The 21,571-nt window shown below is 38.6% G+C and overlaps 2 long non-coding RNA genes across 2 annotated transcripts in view; one reads left to right on the plus strand and one right to left on the minus strand.

Moving 5' to 3' along the window:
- Positions 1-9,878, plus strand: part of LOC113744391 (uncharacterized) — an 89,765-nt gene extending 79,887 nt beyond the window's left edge. Inside the window, exon 3 of the long non-coding RNA XR_003461478.1 lies at positions 9,575-9,878. This is a non-coding gene — a long non-coding RNA (uncharacterized LOC113744391). The remainder of the gene's footprint in view (positions 1-9,574) is intronic.
- Positions 7,575-17,767, minus strand: LOC113744392 (uncharacterized). Its single transcript, XR_003461479.1, has 3 exons — positions 17,668-17,767; positions 8,063-8,173; positions 7,575-7,914 (listed from the first exon to the last, which is right to left on the minus strand). It is a non-coding gene; the product is annotated as an uncharacterized LOC113744392 (long non-coding RNA).
- Positions 17,768-21,571: the final 3,804 nt, after the last annotated feature.

Genomic DNA, 21,571 nt, shown 5'->3' on the forward strand with positions numbered 1-21,571 from the left:
AGAAAATAATTTCCTGTCACACCACTGCTATCTTACTTACAGCTCACAAATAAGATGGTAACAAGGGAAAGTCAGTCTAGAAATGTCTATGCTTGAAAATGGAAAGTGAGTCCTCCTGAGGTATAGTTGTGGCCTTAAAAACTCCTGGTCTTGACTTTACAGTATAATGACCTTAGATAGGTTAGCCAGTGCAGCAAGCGGGGTCTAGCAAGCATGATGAAACCAGAGCAATGCCCTGCTTCCAGCATATGATCAATGACAAGAAAGTATCAGTATGTCAGCAAAGGACTGCACAGCATGCCAAAGGAGGACATATACTCCCAGAGGACTTTGCACAGGCCTGTGCGATTCAGTCGAGGCAGAAGAGGTTAACATGCTCCGTTCCACATAAGGAGACAACTTGTGGTGTCATTTGTCAAATTCATGTTCTCTTTCACTCTTCATGCGGTTAGTCCTCTTAGTAATCTAACAATCTGGATGTTATAGGGCTGTATTTCCATAGGTGGACGAGGGTGATATGTCACTTGTGTTTTTCAGACTCAAATAAATGTATCTGATTATTTATTTGATAGTGGCAGTGCAATTAACAGGATTGCATTCCACCTTTTAAAACAGAAAGATGTGTTCTATATATACTTTATAGCTGGAGCTAATTTGCAGCTCTTGCTCATTGTTGGGCTTTTAAATTAATTGCACAATCTCACATTCAGTTAAACAGTATCAAATGCTCTCACACAAACAGGCCAGTATCATAATTGCAACTAATAAGATTATCTGTGAAGACGTATTTGTTTTTAAAGTGTTGGAGCTTTTTTTTTCTTCTTTTTTTTCTTTGTTTTGTTGGTTTAAGGGAAAGCTGTAATCTCATTGCAATATTTTCATTCTTGGTTTTATGAATCAATAACTCTGTACATCTTGGCTTCTTCAGGTGAAAGACTGGCAAGAAGTGTAATTCTTGCCTCTTCAAGCGGGCAGGATGTGCAAAAACATTGATAGATAAAAATAAAACCATTGCATCAGAGTTACAATTTATGGCGCTCACTAGCAGAGCAGGTTTGCATTCTCATTTTGTTGATGTGATATTCTCTGCATTGCATATTATCATCACATTTTGACATTTTAATTTACTTTTATAGCTAATAGTTTAATTGTTTAGAGAGCAGATTTACACACGATATTACAGGACTAATTGTGCAATCTTTCATTTTGAATTTAACACTCCATCACAGATTCAACCAAAAAAAAGGAAGGTAAAAAACATATAGATCACATCACTAATAAGTAAACACTGCATAATTTGGAAGTTCAATGTAATAATAAAGGCGCTATATACTCTTCAAAACAAATTGCAAAAGGCCAAACCACAATAACGAAACAGCTCCCTTTTTTTCCAAGAGTAAATTTCAAAATTATCATAGAGTAAACAAATTAACTAATGGGCGGTAATTCCAAGGATGCACTTTTAATAGTGGCACCAGGAGAGGCCGGAGCGAGCCCAGCTAATTGGCACCAACGTTCAGGGTTGCACAATAAAGCCGCGGCATGGTAACATATGCAACAGTTAATAGGGTTTAGCGTGTGAAATAACGGCAGTGGTGAGCTCATGAGGGGGGCAATTATGACAAAGCTGTGCACATCCTAGATAACCGTCCGCCTGACTCAATCTGGCTAAGCCCCTGGGGAGGCAGCTCGCAGCAGCTCCAGAGGGGCTGCGGAAACTAACAAGAGGAGGAGGGTGGAGAGGAGAGAAGAGAACGTGTCCACATAAACAAGCATCTAACAAGCTCTGCACACACTAATATTAAGCGCGTGTAATGTAAAGCCATCTGGATTACAGCGGAAATGCATATTACAGAAAGGCATCTCCACGTCTCAGAGTCACACACACACACACACATACACACACACACACACACACCTATTCAAATCCCCTGCAAATATTTGTACACAAGTACAAATATCCTCACGTACGACTTCAGTGTGTTATAAGCCACATATCAGTTATGTTATGAAGCACTTATAAGTGCTCAGATAAAGTAATTCATCACCGCAAAACAAAATATCAAAGACAAAGTGTAAAAAATCACACAGTATAGCTGTGATGTATTGTGGTTTATTAAAAAGTACACACACGTTTCCCGCTGAAATTCTCTCTTTAGAAAGATACTGACATACTTCATGAATAGTTAAATATAAACACTTGCTCATGACATGTTTGTCATGTATGGGTAAACAAGATGAATATTTGCCTTATTATATTTCCTAGATACCTAGTGTCATGAATCCATAGCACCACTCAAAGGGCCTGGTGCTGTTTTGTATGTGGTTATCTCCATCATACAGTAACTGTGTGTAGGACGGAGTGGATTTCTAGTGATATTCTAGACAATATGATGAAAGATTGCTTTTATTCAAATACTTAACAGCGGTGTTATGATGGCCTTGTAGCAGCTGACCTTTGAAAGCATGAGGCTGGAGGCAGAGGTTAGGCGCAGACCAAACAGGTGTTTATTTCACCCACACTGATGACATGCTAACAATACAGACATTTCTCCATAAAACACTGTGGACCACAGGCATAATGTGGTCGTGACAGCAGCAGCTCTTGCTGGAAACTGGCAGCCTTACAACCTATAGTATAGGCGATTCTGCTCCTCACCTGACATCCAACTTCAAACACAACAAATATCTTAAAATACATCTCTGCTATTCTACTGACAATTAATCTGCATGATCTTACTTTGTGTTACACATTACAAAGGAATCCATGATCAGCAGGTTGAAGTAAACTCCCTCCTACACTGTCTGGTCAAAACCACATTGCTTTTTTTTTCAGAAGGATGAAAAACTCTTTTTCTCTGAAACTAGCTCACAGAATAAACCAATGTAATGAGACACTTTTAGCACCAGAGATGAAAATCTCTGTTTACACAGTCATCAGTGAAACTTTTAATATTTTAAATTGATTTACTAGTGTGAGCAAAAGTACATATGCAACATGCGCGTAGTTCCAAGCCTCAACTCTACTGTTTATGGGGTGGCTGTGGCCCAAGAGGTTGAGTGGGTCATCCACTAATCAGATGATCGGTGGTTAAAAGTGCAGTTTGAATCCAGTCTGCATGTCGAAGTGTCCTTGGGCAAGACACTGAACCCCAAATTGCTCCGAAGGGTGCGCTATCTGTGTGTGAATGGTCCTAAATCCTAAAACTGATGAGCAGTTGGCACCTTGCATGGCAGCCAATGGCATCAGTGTGTGAATGAGATATGTAGTGTAAAAGTGCTTTGAGTCTATTTTCCATTTACTTCAGCTGGTAAACTATGAATAGCAAAGCTGTCCTACATGTTTCCACATTGCACACTGGCCTAAACAAATCTATTTTACTATTTTGGCTTAAACTCAGCATAATCCAGGCTAATGGCCATCTCACACTGACATGTGTGCATCAGTCTGACTCGGTGGTGTCTATCCTTGGCTCAAAACTCTTATTATTTATCCAAAGCTATCCACCTGTCCTACATACATGATGCAACAAAAATGAAACAAAATATCTTCATCGCTCAATAAGATCCTAAATGCAGACCGTAGACAGACATGCACGTTCCATGTATAGAAGAAGGTCAGAATCATCAAAGGTGGAGATGGAACCTTATAATTGGTGCTCAGGTGCTGTGGGGACACCCTGGAGAGGAGACATAAAAGGGGTGAGTGAGCTGAACACAAACATTACACTTTATAATATTGTACAATCGATCATTTTGGTTTAAATTAAAATACTATGTGCACATTATGCTATCAAACTAGCCAAAGCCTTCAGTGTATGTTTGTCCTACAGGGCCACCCTTCAGCTAAACGGCAACACTAGACACACACTGTCAACAACTGCGATCTCAGAGCATTCACCCCTTTGGTTTGTGCCTCATTTCTTGTAACTACATTGTCTGTATGTTGTGCTATGAATGAAGAACACCTTCATTGCAAGCCATATTGTGTTGGATGTGGTTACCTGCTATGTTGGCAGCCACAGTATAAATAAGGATATGTGTTAAATATTTCTGTTCACATAACTTCATTTTGTCTATTCTTTGAGCACAGCCAGTGCCAGTGCTTACATACATAAACAGACACACACATAACTTATTACACAGCAGGCAGAAGCTTTCTCTAAGCAAAATATTTGATGCATCTGTCAGTCACGTCAGACTCTCAGCTTAGAGATAACAGCACAGAATAATTCAAACAAATGACGTATTATGAAGCAAATACACAGTGAAACAAAATCCAAGGTTTTCACCATATCCAACTGACTGCATCACAACCACAGCTATAACTTTAGCTATAAAACAAAACAAATAAAAACAGGTCATGCAAAGTAAACTGAAAATGTGTTAATGTGTCTGCTGTAAATATCATCAGCTTAATGTCACTGATGATAGAACAACAGCAATTCATCTAGCAGCCAGTTCATGGCAACAGTTAAAGCTTTTGATTATTAATGCTTTTATGTAACATTATTTGTATTCCATACAAAAGATGTCTGGTAGCTCCAGACAAAATCATCAGGTCTACAGGCAGGGCTTATTCTTTTCAACAACAGAAGCAGGAAAAGACCTGAGACAGGTGTGGACATGCCGCTGCAGTCACCAATGATAGAGGAAGAAAAAAAAAGTTCCATGGATGTTTTTTAACTGCCTTGAGATTCTAATCTGTGAACCAGACTTTTTTATTTTTATAAAGCACCCAGCCAGGAATGTCAAAAGGACTAAATTTAAAGCCAAGAACATTTCATTGCCACATCATCACAGTATAAAAGCAATTATCTACTTCTATTTTTGCAAAAACAAATTTCTTAATGGTTTAATAGTGCTGATTACAAAGATATGCAATTGATGTAAAAGCACATTAGAGCCTGACAAATTCGGTGTGTGCTTTTTACAGAGTGACTTACGAAGAGATGAAAATCTTTTTTCCATCCTCCGTTGGTTTGACTTCTTGCTTTGCTGCTGTGGTGTATCTGTGTGTCAGTACAATGTGACATCACTGTAGGGTGTGGTTACCCAAGTCCCAGGTCAAGATCCTCTATTAGCTTCAAAATTATCTGCATTAATATGCACATATCTGTTTATAGAGATTATCAGAAATATGTCTTCCATATCATACTTGCATATTTATAGAAGTTAAAGTTAAAAACTTTTTTTTTTTTGTTCCAAGTCAAAAGTCAAAGAGTTTTTATATTTTTCTATTTTGTCAAGTCATCTGTCATAAGTCATCTTTTTTAATTAAGTAATGTGATTTGAGTACACACCTCTGGTAAGACTTAATACTGTAAAGAATTACACTCCACGGACTGTTTTCGTTATTTGGTGCTCCTGCTTCTGTATCCTGATATTGTAAGTTTCAGATCCATATGCAACATGGACCAAAAACAAGACCTTTTTGGCAGCGGTAATTAACACTTTTAATTTCTCTTGGAGGTGTTGTATTTTATATTAATCTGTTCATGAGCTCTCGTTGCGATCATGTAAGTCTTCAATTAGTTGTCAGGTACACTAAGGCTTCTCATCTATTCTTATTATTCCACATAATTAGGCTTTTGGCCTCAGTTCTTTAAAATTTTGGCAATAATAACCTGTGTGTAAGCCCACCACTGTGAGCAATAATCATCAGTCGATGTGCAAGAAGGGCACACATAGAAATGAGGAAGTATTTACAGTGTTTGTTTTTTAAGGCAAACAAAACAGAACAATGATAATTTAAATATAAAGCAGAGTATATACAGGTAGTGCAACTGGAAAACCTCACAACTAATACAAACAACTTGACAATATTGTTGCTTGATTTAGTAATCTTGCAGGCTAATTGGAAATTGTATCTCTCTATGTGGCAAATATAGACTTCTGACTATGCCTTAATGAAGTTAAAATAAAATATGGGCAGTGTAGAAATTTATTTTAATAAAGATTTATGTATAAATATGCATCCATGTAAATATTGACAGAGACCTCCTTTACAATTCACGTAAACAAGTCAAGTAAAAATGGGCCTATAAAAAAAGCCAATGTCATTTCAACTGATATTATTGCAGAAAAGCAAATGCTTAAATAGATACAATCTAAACATTCATTTTATCATTTTATTTACCGTACGACCTACATTGCAACTGTAGATAAATAGATCACAAATAAACATAGATAAGATATAAGACAAAAAATATAAAGAAATTAACCAATAATAATAATAATTAAAAAAAAAAAAAAAAACCTGATATTGATGATATGTATTTGTTTTCCTTCTTGGAAGACTTGTGACAAGAAGTGAAAGGAGAAGGATCAGGTTTTGGGTGCATCCCCTCAACAAGGGAAGGAGACAACAAGGGGATTTTTATCACCTTGTGGCTGAGCTGAGGCTGGAAAGCCAACGCTATCATCAGTATTTTCGGATGAGTGCAAAGCAGATGGATTAACTTCTGTCTTTCACTGGTCCTGAACTGACCAGACAATCCACAAATAACAGAGCTGCTATCGAACCAGGTTGTTGGACTGAAGTGAGCTAAAACTTTCAGAGACAATAAGCCACTAGAAACTTTTTAATGTCCAAAATTGTCATCAAACAACAGCATTTATTTTAGCATTGCAAAGTAAACACTAGAGTAAAAAACTGTCAACTCTCAAATCTTGATTTCAAAATGTACACATCTATACTAAAGAGTACAAATGGTGGAGTAAGACTAATGGTAACTATGAACAATTTTCAAAGTTAACAACAGGTCTGTGGTAATCACTGCTGCTCTTTTCCCATTGTGGGTCACTGCAGGAAGACAGCATTTCGGTGTATGGCCCCATTGGTCTTGTGATGGTTTGTGGGGGATGGTGAAGTGGCTGAATGCCCGCTGGGCTAGAGGTGTGACTGGAGTGTCCTGTTGTTTCATGAGTGGGGGAGGTGGTGGTGGGTGAATGGGTTGCCAACAAGCTGAATATTGCAGGGTAAGGCTGCATTCAGACATAATCTGCAGAGAAAATGGAGGGTTTTACATTAATTTGAGGGGTGGTAGTGCATTTTGGCTGCTAACTTGAAGCTCAGCTGGATCCAACTTTTGGAAAAACACAGCCTAACATCATGCTCTGGCTGCCAATCAGATGATCAGACCAGTTAAACCCCTTCACATACAGCCTGTCACTGAAACTGAGCTATCTAAGTGGATTCATGGACTAAATTATGATACTCTACTGTTGTGTTCTGGCTTTGTTTATTTTGTACGCAGTTTCTAAATCTGTGCCTGGCTCACAATTTACATTGCAAAATAATGGGATGAAGATCTTTGGTTTGTGTCCTATGACACAAGACATCGACGGTAAATGAGAGTGAAGATGCACCTGCGTCGATAAAGCCGTTTAATTAAGCAATTTCCAGATTGTTTCACAGCAGTTATGTTCAGCACAAATAGACAAACCCCCAGCAGCTCATCATCACTCCCACACACCACTGAACAACCCCATTGTTGTAGTATGGTTGGTGTTGGGCTGCGCTTTTCTCTAGATTGTGCAAAGTAATGCTTAGTTTGCCTTCTTGCCTCTCATCCTTGCCCAGTCTGAAGAAAGGTTTTGGAACTGGCTGCTAAAGAACTGACATCAGCTTCTCCACAATATCAGGGTTTTGTGACCTCCTTTGTGAGTCCTTTGTGCCACTGTTGGTCTAGATGTCTGCTCTTTGGGGCTTCATGACCTGGAGGGTTTCCCTCTTTCCAAAGATTGTTGGCCTGAGATCCAGATCTAGATGTGGTCCTCTGCAGCTGTTGTATAGTAGGGGTAATACCCCACAGGATTGTTCATCAGATCCAGTTACGAACAGTGATGTACCAGATCTCTTCTTGTCTTCTACATCAGCTGTTTGTGAATTACTCGAGTTGCTCTTCTGAGCTATACAAAAACAGATTAATGACATTTATGATCCCTGACTGCCTTTCCAATACGCCATGTAAGTTTTGATATAATCACAAATACTGTTATCACATTGGTAAAGACTTAATAAATAAATATAACAAATAATAAATAATTTAATACAAACCTTCTTGGCTGCAAGTGGGGGAAAAAGGAAGGACATTATGTCTCTATATTTCCAGTCCTTTTGAGAGCCACCTGCTGATCCACTCGGCAGATTGCTCATTTACAATGTTGACTGAAAGAAAGGAGAGAAATAAAAGAATTTCACATGTAATTTGTCTTTGCTTGTATCTTCCTGCATAAGTGCTTCTGGGGACTCAATGGTCAGCCTATCACCTAGGTTACACCACTGTTGTCAACTCTGTATGTACAGCCACTGAAAAGGTGATGGTGGAGAGGTTCCTACCCCACCTACACAAGACACTTGGAAGGAGGTGGTACAAGGCTTCTGAGATAGTGGAATTTCCCAAATTGCCTAGAAGCAATAAACAGGGAGCATGTGAACATCCAGGTACCACCACAGTCTGGAAGTCAGTACTATAATTACCAGAAGACTTTTTCCATTGTGGATGCTGACTACAGGTTAGTGATCCAAGATACCTGGGAAGAACTAGAGGTGTGTATGCTGGATCAAATTTGGGAAGAGGAATGGAAAACAACATATTTGACATACCACCCAGCACCACTCTGCCTGGGGCTGCTCACTTGGGTGATATTGCCTTAGTCATGGTGGATGACACAGCTTTCACACTGAAGCTGCACCTGATGAGACCAGTCCCCGGACAAAAACTCAGCAAGGACATTGAAAATGCCTTTGGCATTCTGGCCACCTGATCTCTACCTGCACCCTTAATATTAAATATGCACAACCTCCTGCTTAAAGGAAGCTGGATGTGGATGAACAACTAGGGAGATGCATGGCGAGAAATGAGGTTGGACACAGGGTATCAAGAAAAATAAAAAGCAAGTGCACAAAAAGATTTCTTGATCTATCACATAATACTAGTAATGCAAGCTTAAATGTATTTTGAAACAGTTTGCATATACGTACATAGCTCAACATGGTAAATAGTTAATGGAATGTACTTATAGCATCTTTCTGGTCTTATGACTACTCAATGCACTATTACACTACACATCACATTCACCCACACATTCATACACTGACAGCATTAGCTGTCATACAAGGTGCCAACTGCTCATCAGAAAAGAGCTAATCATTAACACACACTCTCACACCGCTGGCACAGCCTTTGGGAGCAATTTAAGGTTCAGTATCTTGCCCAAGGACACTTCGACATGCAGACCAAGGATCGAACCACCAATCTTGTGATTAGTGGACGATCCGCTCTACCTCCTGAGCCACAGGGTAAGGTCTGACATATTTATGTTAGCTAATTAACAGGTTCTGACCTCACCATGCCTCCCAAATCTCCTGTGATTGAATTGTCTTTTTTTGTGTTGTCCTTAATAAAAAAAACACATCTTCTATGATGAACTTCTCGCCTTCCATGTCTTCTCTTGACCTGTCTCTGACTGACTTCTGGCCTGGTCCTATAGGTTGTGATGTAATGTTGATGTCACGATGTGAAATATGATCCTGATCTCTGTCTCTTTGTTTTTGACTTCTTGCCAGCTCAATCTGCTCCGTGATGCTTGACGTGACTTGTCACGGCATCCATCAAAAATAGACCAACCACGTATTTGCCACGGAGGAGAGAATGAGAGTCGCTTCTGAGACATGGCGCGGTGCTTCTGGTGGAATCACTAAAACTGTGGTCCAGCATCTGGAACGTGTTGTATCCGTGTGGTGAAACTGGGGGATAAGGCACTTTACTGTACAAGGACTCTACATCTACATGTAATTCATAGCGTACTGATAGTCACACTGTTAAATGTAGCCCCTTCCTCTCCAAAGTGCATGGGGCTGCTGCTAATATATTGATATGCAGATCAGCATTTGATGTCATTTGGCAACTTCGAGTGCTTTTTGAGCAGCCAATATGTACTTCTGTGGAAAAAGTGGATGCTACACCAAGAGCATATCATGGAAGATAGTGGCCTGCCAGCTTTGTATCTCAATCTCCATCATTCTCTATGCTGAATCTGAAATGCTGAAACTAATACATTCACCTCTCCTTCTCCCCTGGCACACCTCATTTACTATCATTTTGATCACAAAGTCAGCTCCAGTGATACATGTTGAAAATGGGGCACATTCACTGGAATCCGCTCCAAAGGCAACAACCAGCTTTTCAAAAGCACAGCTGCCAACTGACAGGCTGCCATGTCTGCATATCACCTTTTTTTTCCACAGCCATTAGAAATGGTGAAACAGGGGATGCATGAGCTATCACCGAAGACGACATCAAACCAAAGTCTAGTTGGTGAATTTTTTGCTTCGCAGGGATACATTGTGATGGAAGATTTAACACACTAAACCTGAATGAGCTGGCTGAAGGTGAAGTACTAGCATCACTTTTTGATGCGTGGCTCATTTCATTGTATCTTATACAAAGTTTTCAAGCACAGGCTTTTAATGCCTGTCTAGAATAGGCAGAAGAAAATTGGCAGGGGCTACAGCACTTGAACACACTGCTTCCTGGCACTCAGCCTTGCCCAATTCTCCCTTTCTGCCTTGATTTCCATCACCTGAAAACACTCTGCCTATAGGACAAGCAGGGAGCCACAGTCAGGCTGGAATTTGGAGTGATTTTAAGCATTTTGTGATGTATTTTTATTTTTCATTTCTGCTATCAAGAGTAAGCCATTCTGACTAACTGGATTTAGCACACAGCTGATGAAAGGTATTTTATTTCCATAGTTCCAGCATGCAAATTCTGCAAAAGAAACAAAACAAAACAAAACAAAAAGTTATTGTTTCTGTATTTTTTTTTTTTAGTTTGTGCACGTTAGCTCACAAATTAAGATGTTGTCTCTCCTTTAATTCATTTGTTCACAAACTCAATGCTAAATGCAAAAACAACAATTTGTAGGTTCAGGGGGAATTACATGCTGGAACTATTTTTTGACAAACAACTGTTTAGCCACCCAAGAGGGTATCATCACATTTCCTCCACTGGAAGGGCACCCTAGAAGGCACTTCATCACAGTCCGTCTACATTTCGGGGCTTGCAAATAACAGAAGCAGTTTTTAGCTCAGATTATGGGTGGAACTGTAGTCGTAAAAAGAAATCCTGTCAGAATAAAAACAAAGAAACAAAATAGAAAATCCAAACTACAAGCAAAACAAAGTTCTTGCTAAGGCAATAAAAAAAACAACATTGTCTGGGGAATTAAAAAAAAACAATTAAAAAACAAGGCTTTTTTTTTTTTTTGATGTACCATAACACATGTTAAGATGTTAATGAGAATCAGATGTATATTCAGGAGCATAGTCAGTGTTAGGGTTAGCAGCATAGAGGGCTCTTATTCACATTTTATCCACTGGAAGGGCACCTTAGAGGGTACTTCATCACATTTTGTCCACTGGAAAGGCACCCTGGAAGGAATTTCACCATGTTTCATCCACTGGAGGAGCACCATAGAGGGCACTTCATCACATTTTATCCACTGGAAGGGCACCTTAGAGGTTACTTTATCACATTTCATTCACTGGAAGAGCACTTTAGAGGATACTTCATCACATTTTATCCACTGGAAGAGAACTTTAGAGGGTACTTCATCACATTTCATCCACTGGAAGGGCACCGTAGAGGTTACTTCATCACATTTTATCCATTGGAAGAGCACTAAAGAGGGCACTTTATTGCATTTTGTCCACTGAAAAGGCACCCTAGGACACTTTATTGAATTTCATCCATTGGAAAGGCACCCTGAAAGGAATTTCACCACATTTTGTCCACTAGAAGAGCACAATAGAAGGCACTTCATTAAATTTCATCTACGTTTTTTTGACTTGCACATAATGGAACCAGTTCTAGCTCAGAAACTGTAGTCTTAAACATTTTTCCTGGCGGAATAATGATCTAAAAAAATAACAAGATTTTCTCTACAAAAACAGCATCACTGTCACTTTTGTTTCTCCAGCAGCTCTTTGTGTGCCTGGACAACAAGGGCAAAATCCAAACTACAAGCAAAACAAAGTTGTCAGTGAGGCAATAATAGGAATGAAGTTATCAGGGAAATTAAAAAAAAAATCAATAAAAAAAAAAACAGGGCTGTGTTTTGGGATCAGGGTTGTGCTTTTTTTTATGTACTATAACTGATTCTCTCGCTCCTTTACACACACACACATGTACTATAACTGATTCTCTCGCTCCTTTACACACACACACACACACACACACACACGGAAAAAAACTAAATCAAAATCTGCAATCACATGACATAAAATATGAAAACATAAATTCTTAGCTTGTATCTTCTTCAAACACACATTTCAAATGTATTTCCTTCCATGCTTCAATAAAAGATAAGAATAAAGTTCATGTGATGCACAAGCCTTTCATCATCTGAAGATGACCAAAATCCAATTCAGAGCATTAGCAATTCACGTTGTCCTGGCTTGCTCCCACACTGCAGATAAACACTTGGCCTTATTGATGAATCTTTCATATTTGAGCAAACCTGATCTCAATTTTTAAGTTGTTTTATTAATTGTAATCTGTGCAGAGTAACACTTGGACATTAAAGAAAGTGCAATGGAAAGAAAACACCACTGCCCCCCACTTAAGGAAAAAAAAAAAGTACATTGTTGTGTTTACTCCAAATCAAATAACCCCTGTTTTGCACACAACTGCAAAGTACCTGAGGCAAATCAATAAGAAAGCTAAGAGATTTCATTAAGTGAAGAGCCCTTGTGGTGACTTTCTTGGAGAGCTACGCTGATCCAACAACCCGTCAGGGCCTTGTAGTTGATTACAGCAGGGATTTCAGAACATTATTATGGGTTCAGGGGTCAAATTGTACACTGCTGATCCCATCTTTTGGGACTTGCTTTAATCTGGAGGTAGTTTTGAGCTGAATGCGTTCATCTTCATTTATATTGCACACAATATGAGACTCAGGAGCATGATCTATACGGAGCACTGATGGAGTCTTTTAACACCCAGAGCTATTTATAATAGTTTTACAAGGCATAAATGACTATTGTTCATTTTGACTCAATAAATGTTTTAAAGACAGATTCAAGTCAAATAAGATGGAAGTTCACAAAGCTTGGTCATGACCCTTTTGTTTATCTGCATATGCTCACAACCAAACAGAGGCAAACAGCCTCTGCTAACACTTAAAAGTTCCCCAACATTGTCTCTCACTGTTTAGATTCATAATTAAAGAACTTTACAAGTCTTTTTTGCATGATTTAGCTAATTTAGCCTACTGCTACCAATCATGTGTAATTTACATTATTTTCAATTATTTTCCAAAGCACACTGTGATCGATCCACACTAAGAACTGCTTCAAAAACAGCACAAAGAAATCCCTACTCTTTTCACTGTGAGAAATTGACTAAATTAAGTTTAAATGCATGATGTTCGTGTTGATAATTATATACTTGATTCAGATTGATTGTATCTGATTGATTGTATTACTTGATTGTATGGTCCTTTTGAGACTAATAGTAATTGCGTAAAAGCAGGAATCCAGCTGTGCATCAACATTAGACTTAATTCACCTGTCCATCAAACCTAATGGACATCTATCCATATTCTGCTGATTGTCAGGCAACCCTTACTCCAACTCCTCGACAAAATCAATGGACATAGATAACAGTTAAATTGTATTCAAGGCTGGGTTGATTTCACCTTAAATGGTGTTGAAATTGGTGTTAGATATAAAGAAAATTGTAAGGACCCTGAATATAAGCTGTTTCTCGACATTTGGTGACAAGAGAAAATTGTTGGGTTTTTGTTTACCTGTACGGTTCCATTATCATCATTAACAAAGACAGATGACGGTGTGACACTGCACAAAGATATTTCCAGTGCAGCTACAGTTTGACTGTAGTAAACATCAAAAGGCAGAGGTCATACTCAAGTGTCAGGCCCTTGGTATCAAAGAGTTATAACTTCTTTTTAGATTTTGAATTTTGCACTGATATTATCCAAGGGTGGAAAGTCCTACAGTTCAGTTGGCAGCAGGTGTGTCATCTCCCATTATAAAGTTAGGAGGGAAGCTGCACACCACTAAACATCAAAAAGACAAAAGGAGGCAGAAAATCATTTCATGGCACTTGTTCACCCACACTTTGCTCCTCTTGACAGTTGTAAAAAGCTGACAAACATTTCAATACTACCTCTTGTGTCAGTCTCAAAATAACAAACAAAGACTACAGTATACTATGGTACGTCTCCATGTATAGCACAACTGTCTCTTTTATGAAGTTATGATAGAAATGCATGTAGGCTACACAATCAATTAACTTCTTGCTTTCTGTGGGGACAATGAACAATAAAAAAACCCTTGAAAAGTACAAAGCGAATATCCTCTTCTTAGTACTTCATACAACATTTAGAATTGAGTCACTGAAAAATGGTTATTGTATTGTTATTAGTGGCATTTATGTAAGCAGCCTTCAACTAATGATAAGCAGCTTATGACATCTGTTGTCAACTGTTCTTTGAGCTAATTATGTGTAATCCAAGCAATTTGCAACACATGTATGCTATTAATAAATCTACATGGAGGGTCCACTATAGATTTTTATTTGAAACCCACTCACTTAATACAGGTGTGTACCTTGTGTGTGTGCATAATCGTCACTGAAGTGCCAATAATAAGTTAAAGCTCAAGCCCCTCAAATGTAATTTTGTGATTATACAACAATTACCATCTCAGGTAAAATGTAGAATCAAAAGATTTTCATATTCTTGGACAATTTGTTCTCAAAACAAAATTTCTTTTGCTCAACGTTTCCATTCGGATCTCCATTACCATGGAAATACAGAGAGTATTTCTATGTATTTCCATTTAATTTCAGGCTGAAGCGAATGTGTTTATTCTAGTTGCTAACTGTCTTCATCCCAAAGTCGTCACCACTACTTTTCCACTTGCACCCATACTGGCCTGATTATAAGGATACTTAAAGTCTGTGTAAAGTAAAAATAAATATGTGTTTTGAGTTTGTCAGACTAAAGAAGAAAGTGTTATTAGACACCCAGCCAAATTTGAATGATTAAATATAACGACAAGTTTATGAAATTAGGTATCAAAATCAGGTAAAAATGACCAGTATTCTCAGCTCCAGGACTGTGGGGGCGTCTGCGGAACCACTCTAAGAAAAGTTGAATTAATCTAGACTGGAAACCGGTAGAAAACTGTTTGAACCTCTAACACCACATTTCAGTAATATATCGTTCAAAGTCTTTTCACATGTTTTCAGCAACTATTTTCCAACATAAGAAAACATGAAATTGTCTTTACACAGACTTTAAGGTAAACACTGGTTAACACAGCTACCTTCTAGTGTGTTGTTATAGTTGCTAGAAGATATTTTAAGATGCAGATATACTTTTCCAGGTCTGGTCGAAAAGGTTGAAGGCAATAAGAGTCCAAAAATCTCAAAAATCATGAATCAAGCATCAACTGCTATAAATGCTGCATGAGTAAGAGTTTGATCAGACATTGGCTCCAGCCAATAATGGTGGCCCTTCGGCCTCTATGGCTATGACAGCATCTTCAGTGTTGATTTCTTTGTTCTATTGGTCCCCTCCTAGAGATATTGGTCTTCTTGGAGGTTTACCTCCAAAGTTTTTCTGTTTAAATACTCTTTTCTGCCACCCCACATTGATATCTTAGCTCATTAGCTCATTAATTTTACCTAACACTCAATTCTTAATTTGATCATTGTTATCAACATCATTTCTAATTACCATAGCGACCAGGCAAGGTTAAGGGTGACCATGATTTCACCATTACTGGTTTCCTACATGACCAGAGCATGATCAACTTTCAGTCTGATCAGCACATATCACGGTCAGTCCAGGACATTCACCCTATATTTGAGACAAACAGCTCATTATTTGATACTTTTTAAATTCACAGACTTCCCTTATTCCCCCAACTAACTGTGTTCGCTCTTCCCTCTCTGGTACTTTCCATGTGCTTTCACTTCTTCAATCAACATGATTCATACAATCAGTGATTAAGTTAAAACAAATGTTATCTTATATCTCTTACTTTTAGCTCAGTTAATATTTTTTCTATCAATCTTCCAATGACAACTTATTCTCATCCTGTGGTGAAAAATCCTGAGTTGTTGGTGTGTTTTCTGCAGCTGATGATCCTGGTATGGGAGACATATGACCAGTGCAGTTGACAACACGGAAATCAGGTTCCTCCAGAAGCTCTGAACTCCTTGTCTGTATCTGAAAGTTGTTGGATTTCTTCACTTTGGGACCCTTCTCCAGTGTTCTGTTGTGGCCCTGCAGAAACCTGGCCTTACCATTCCAATTTGACCTAGTGCATCTATCATCAATGTCCATTTTTGATCATTTTGAACCTCAATTTGATATTTGACAGAATAGGTAAACTACATGTAAATAGCTAACAGGTGAGCTAACCTGCTTCCTTTTAATCTTTGTCTAGAGATGCACATGTGCCCCACTGATTGGGATTGGGCAGGATGTTTACGAATGTAGCACACTGGCAATCAAATCTTTCACAAATCACCATTTTGTCATGTGAGTTCTCATCACGCTGAGTAGGTTTGCAAAACATCTGGCTATTGACAGTCACAAGTAGACTGAAAATATGTCTCTGTCAACCCTGAATCATAAAACTGACAATGAAAACTGTCAGCTTTGCAGCCATCTCTAAATAGCAAAGAAATATGTTTAACTTGCAGTGACTTTGTTGCAGTAGTTAAATATTTCTATATTATACCTAATACAGAATTCAGAAGGATTACAGAAGAGGCTAAACTGAAGAGTTTGATTGCATCTTACAGATAGAGCTATTTTACCTTTTCATGCACAGACCAATAGAAAATTAGAGTAGCTTGCCTTTGTGTATACTGGATCTTAGTAAAAAGGAAAGAGCCCTTCACAGACTCAGAAACCATGAAATAATGCATGCTGGCCACTGAGGTAAATGACGACAAATTAAGTGGGGCATCCACTACTGAAACTGTCTCATTTGACATTTCTACTACTTGCAGGGTTGAAGAATCAAACAAAGGTGATGTCATGTCTACTGAAGTCAGTGAGTCTGTCTTGAATTTGTCTTATAATAATGAAGCTATCCTGAATCTACTAGTGATACATCAGTGCAAGTGAAACGCACAGTGCAGCCTACGTTAGACGTTGATTGAAATCTGAGGGGATATGGTCTTAACATGGTTAATCATAACAGGTTAATTATCTCAACTGAGACATTTTGTGGAAATACCTGGTTGTTCTCACCATGAAACCACAGCAATAAAAAAAATGAAAACAATCTCAAAATATTCTTTTTATCCCTTCCTATAATGCTGTTGTTCATTCTGTGTTCAGGCAATGAGCCAAATGATTCCCCCTAAAAGTTACTGACCCAGGTTTTAATTAGTGCAGTGCAGCATGATGTATCATAACAAAAAGTTGCATCTTTCAAAAACAACAATGAGCTGAAAACTGGATTGAAATAATTAGTAAATATTATCAACTTGCTCTCACACAGGTTGTGATCAGCAGGGAGTAAGTTCCCAAAATGACAGCACAGACGTTTGCTGTGACAGCAGACACAAATTGTGTCTCTGACAGCTCTCACAGACTAGTTTCAAAACTTACCAGGTGCTCCAGTTTTCTCCCAGAACTTCTACTTTCTGTTCCTGTATTTCACACTGAATGTGTGTGCAAAAAGGCTCTTTTATAATACCAACAAAACAAGTGTTTCCACCGCTAAAAAAGACACAGAGAGGAAAGACTGAAGCTGAGAATGTTGAATTGGAATCAATAAAGCAATAAAGTCACTAAACCTATCTGCCACTAACCATTACAAAGGGGACCAAAACAGTTAAAATGGTCCTAATATAGACTCATATTGCCCTTTTACCCTGTTCCCACAAGTACATACATGCAGTTGTTTGAAACACTCCAATATCTCCATGTAAACCACACACACACACACCACTATAGATGAAACAAAGCCAAAGGATAACATTGCACAAAAAACACTCGCTGAGCCTGAGGAATTCAACTCATATTTGCATGAATATTCATCCCGTGAAGAATACAGGATTTGTGTATATTGCTTTTTCATAGTTTCCCCCAAGAACACAATGTAGACACATAAGGAAAAAGCCCCAAATCACTTTAATCATGCAACATAATAGATGCAGAAGATACATTTTCATTCATATCAGTAGATACACTGCTATCATCCCACATAAGGATGAAGGAGGAGAGTGATGCTTTGAACATCATGAACCTCACACTACCCCTGGCTCTTTTCAGGGGGAGGTGACTATTGCTTGGCTTGTCAAGCCTCCAATCCTGCCAAGCTTTTGACAGACCAAAGGTATGGCCGGTTCACAAACAGAATGTTTAAATCTGGCCCGCATCAAAGGCCTGAATAGGAAATCACAATCAACTGGAGAGAATGTCAATGAACTGCATAATCCACAGCTATCAGGAAAAAAAAACAACATTAGAGACTTCCATTAAAAGCAAGGCTGTAGTTTATGCTCATTTTACTTTGTCACCAAGAAAACATTTGTTGTAATTTCTTTCATTCTGGAATCTTTTCATTCTTTTGACTTGCTTTGGAGTTATTATACTGTCTGGATAACAGGTTTCTGACAAAACCATACAGTTAAAAGTGTAAGCATGTGTTTATTTGTGCTGAACATATCTGCTGTGAAATTAACGTTTTATTAATCTGATTCATCGACTTTCTCACTACCAGTGCTCCTTCACTCATTCACTGTCTATGTTGCTCAACCACTGCTCTATCTTTCTCTGACACAAACCAAAGGAAACTTCTTGGTATTATTATTTTGTAGCATAAATTGAAAGGCAGACACAGACATACTGTTACACAAAGTAAACCAAGTGGGGAAGTATCATAGCTTAGACAAGAGGTTGATTATTGAGCAGTTTTGATTGGTCTGTGGGCCACCGTAGTATGATGTGGGGTTGGGTTTTTTTTTTGTTTTTTAATTAAGATTACTTTCAGCTTCTCAGCCACAGGTCACTGCAGCCAAACTGACTACCCCAATTCAGAGCTAGATTTGGTCTAAATCAGCCCTGAAGGGGGGTCTTCTTTTCTTGCTGGCAAGAAGATTGCCAGGGCCTCAAATAAAACCATTTTCACCAACACCTTAACTTAAATTTAGCCACTGTCTGCTACTGTTGACAGGTAACAATGAAGCTCACTGTGACTCTTACTGTTTGTTCTATTCCATCTATTGATTCATTATCTATAATCGCTTATCCCTTGCAGGGTCGCAGGGGGCTGGAGCTGATTCCAGCTGACATTGAGCGAGAGGTAGGGAACACCATGGTCAGGTCCCCAGTTAATCACAGGGCTAACACATAGAGACAAACAACCATTCACACTCATGTTCACCCCTATGGGCAAGTTAGAGTCACCAATTAACCTATTAACCTTCATGTCTTTTGAGTGTGGGAGAACACCGAAGCACCTGCAGAGAACCTACATAGATGTGTGGAAAGCTAACTGCTAAAGCACTATGCCGCCAAAATATGCCGTATTTTTGTCTTTGCTTATATGTAACAACTTGCTTTTATTGCTATTTACTTGCTATTATTATCATATTTAAAACTCTGACCCGCTGACCAAATAGCCCAGAATATGTCCATGTAATTGATTGGACCTGTTTTTGCTGAAGAATAACACCGGCTAATAAAGATCCAGTAACTTCCTATAACTTCTTGACAATAAAAGTATCCTGCTAGTTTACTAGTGGGAAGCTTTTAATAATAAGGCTGTATATCTGGTAAATGGACTGCACTTATATAGTTCTTTACTAGCTTAATGGACAAAGTGCTTTACAACTGGCGTCTCATGGCGACTGAGCCACCACACATAAAGCTGGCCTGCCAGAAACTTGGGGTCCAGTGTTTTCTTCAAGGACATTTCAACATTCAGAAAGGAGAAGCCAGCAGCTGAACTACCAACCAAGAGATTAGTGGGTGTACCACTGTCCGAGCCCTGAGACAAGGGATCCCTGACCGTGTACCACTGTCCGAGCCCTGAGACAAGGGATCCCTGACCTCAGTTCCATTCTCACCCAAACAAGAAAATCCTACTTAATAATTAAATATGTTTGATCACATCGAAATCTATAATAAATCTTCAAAACAAAACTTCTTATTTCTTTATAGCAGGACTAACTTGCTTGTATTACTGCCTTTTTTTTAGAATCATAAGCCATGAATGTTAAAATAAAGCTCTTTCTTTTTCAAGAAAAAAAAAAACACTTGTTATTTCAGCCATGCCTTCAGCTCCTGAAATGATACAAAGTGCAAAGCATATTTTCTAGAGAACTGAGCTCTAATGAGAGCATAAATCAGTTTCAACAAATGAGAAAAAGTCCCAGTTTTATAGGGCTGTAAATGTATACCGGGGCTTTAACAGAGCCTCACTAGAAAGCCCATTTCCTCTTCCTTCTCTCTCTACTTCACTCTTTCAGATGCATCAATTATGCACTTTGTCCTGCCATTATTTTGAACCTTGACAAAATGCAATTGTACAATTCTCAGCAGTGAACTGTGTTATCTTCCTGAAACTTTGTTTTCATGTTCAGTTGATATTTTTGAGCGACAAATCTTCTGCTACCTCTCTCTTCTTTATCTTCGTGTCTGTCAGCCGTCTGTCTCACAGCAATGCCAAAGCACGATTAGTTCTGCTGTACTACGTCATTCACATGAATTCACAGAATTACCTGCTGCCAGTCAAATTCAACACAGACTGAGGCCTTCTTTGTCTCGGTTTGCATCCACGAATAGTACAGCTTCAACATCAGCTTTTCAAAAATAGTGGTGGCATGGATGCGAAAGTGGTTAAAGCCCACTGTGCACATTTCGTGAAAAGCAAAAATCCAACAGTGCCAACCTGTAGTATCATTAGAAAAGTACCCGTAGGCTAAATCTTCCTGCTGCAAACTGCAAACAAATTTTTGTGTAGTAACTGAATATTGCATACAAGATAATGCAGCTGCCTGTGAAAATAGATGGGCAAAAATAGAATTCTTTACACACTCAAAAGTAGTGCTACAGTTACACACATGGAGCAGGCTCTGTAAGGCTTCTTTTGTTAATCACAATAGCAATGCCGCCACACACTTTAACTGCTACAATCTACCATTTTGACAGCTGCATGAGGATGTGTGCTGCACATTTGTGTGCACCTGGTTACTTCAGTGTAAAATGGCTTACTGTGGCTGTGGCATTTAGTGTTTCTTCAGAGTTCTTTGGCTAAAACCATCTGATACCATCTGTGCAAACTTCGACTTGCACCGCGTTGTTGTTACATGTTATCTGTCATCTGTCAGTCGTTTGGTTTGAACACATTGTTGGATTATAATTCCATAGCAAGATCCAAGATTTCCAAAATACTGACAAAAGAATGAGTAAAAAGAGAATTCAGAGGTTTCAACTGCTCCATGAACAAAAGTTCTTTATTTTATAATAGAAATGCCATAAGAAGAAGTCCAATAACAAACATTAA

This window comes from Larimichthys crocea, chromosome XXII, assembly GCF_000972845.2.
Source record: "Larimichthys crocea isolate SSNF chromosome XXII, L_crocea_2.0, whole genome shotgun sequence".
NCBI lineage: Eukaryota > Metazoa > Chordata > Actinopteri > Sciaenidae > Larimichthys > Larimichthys crocea.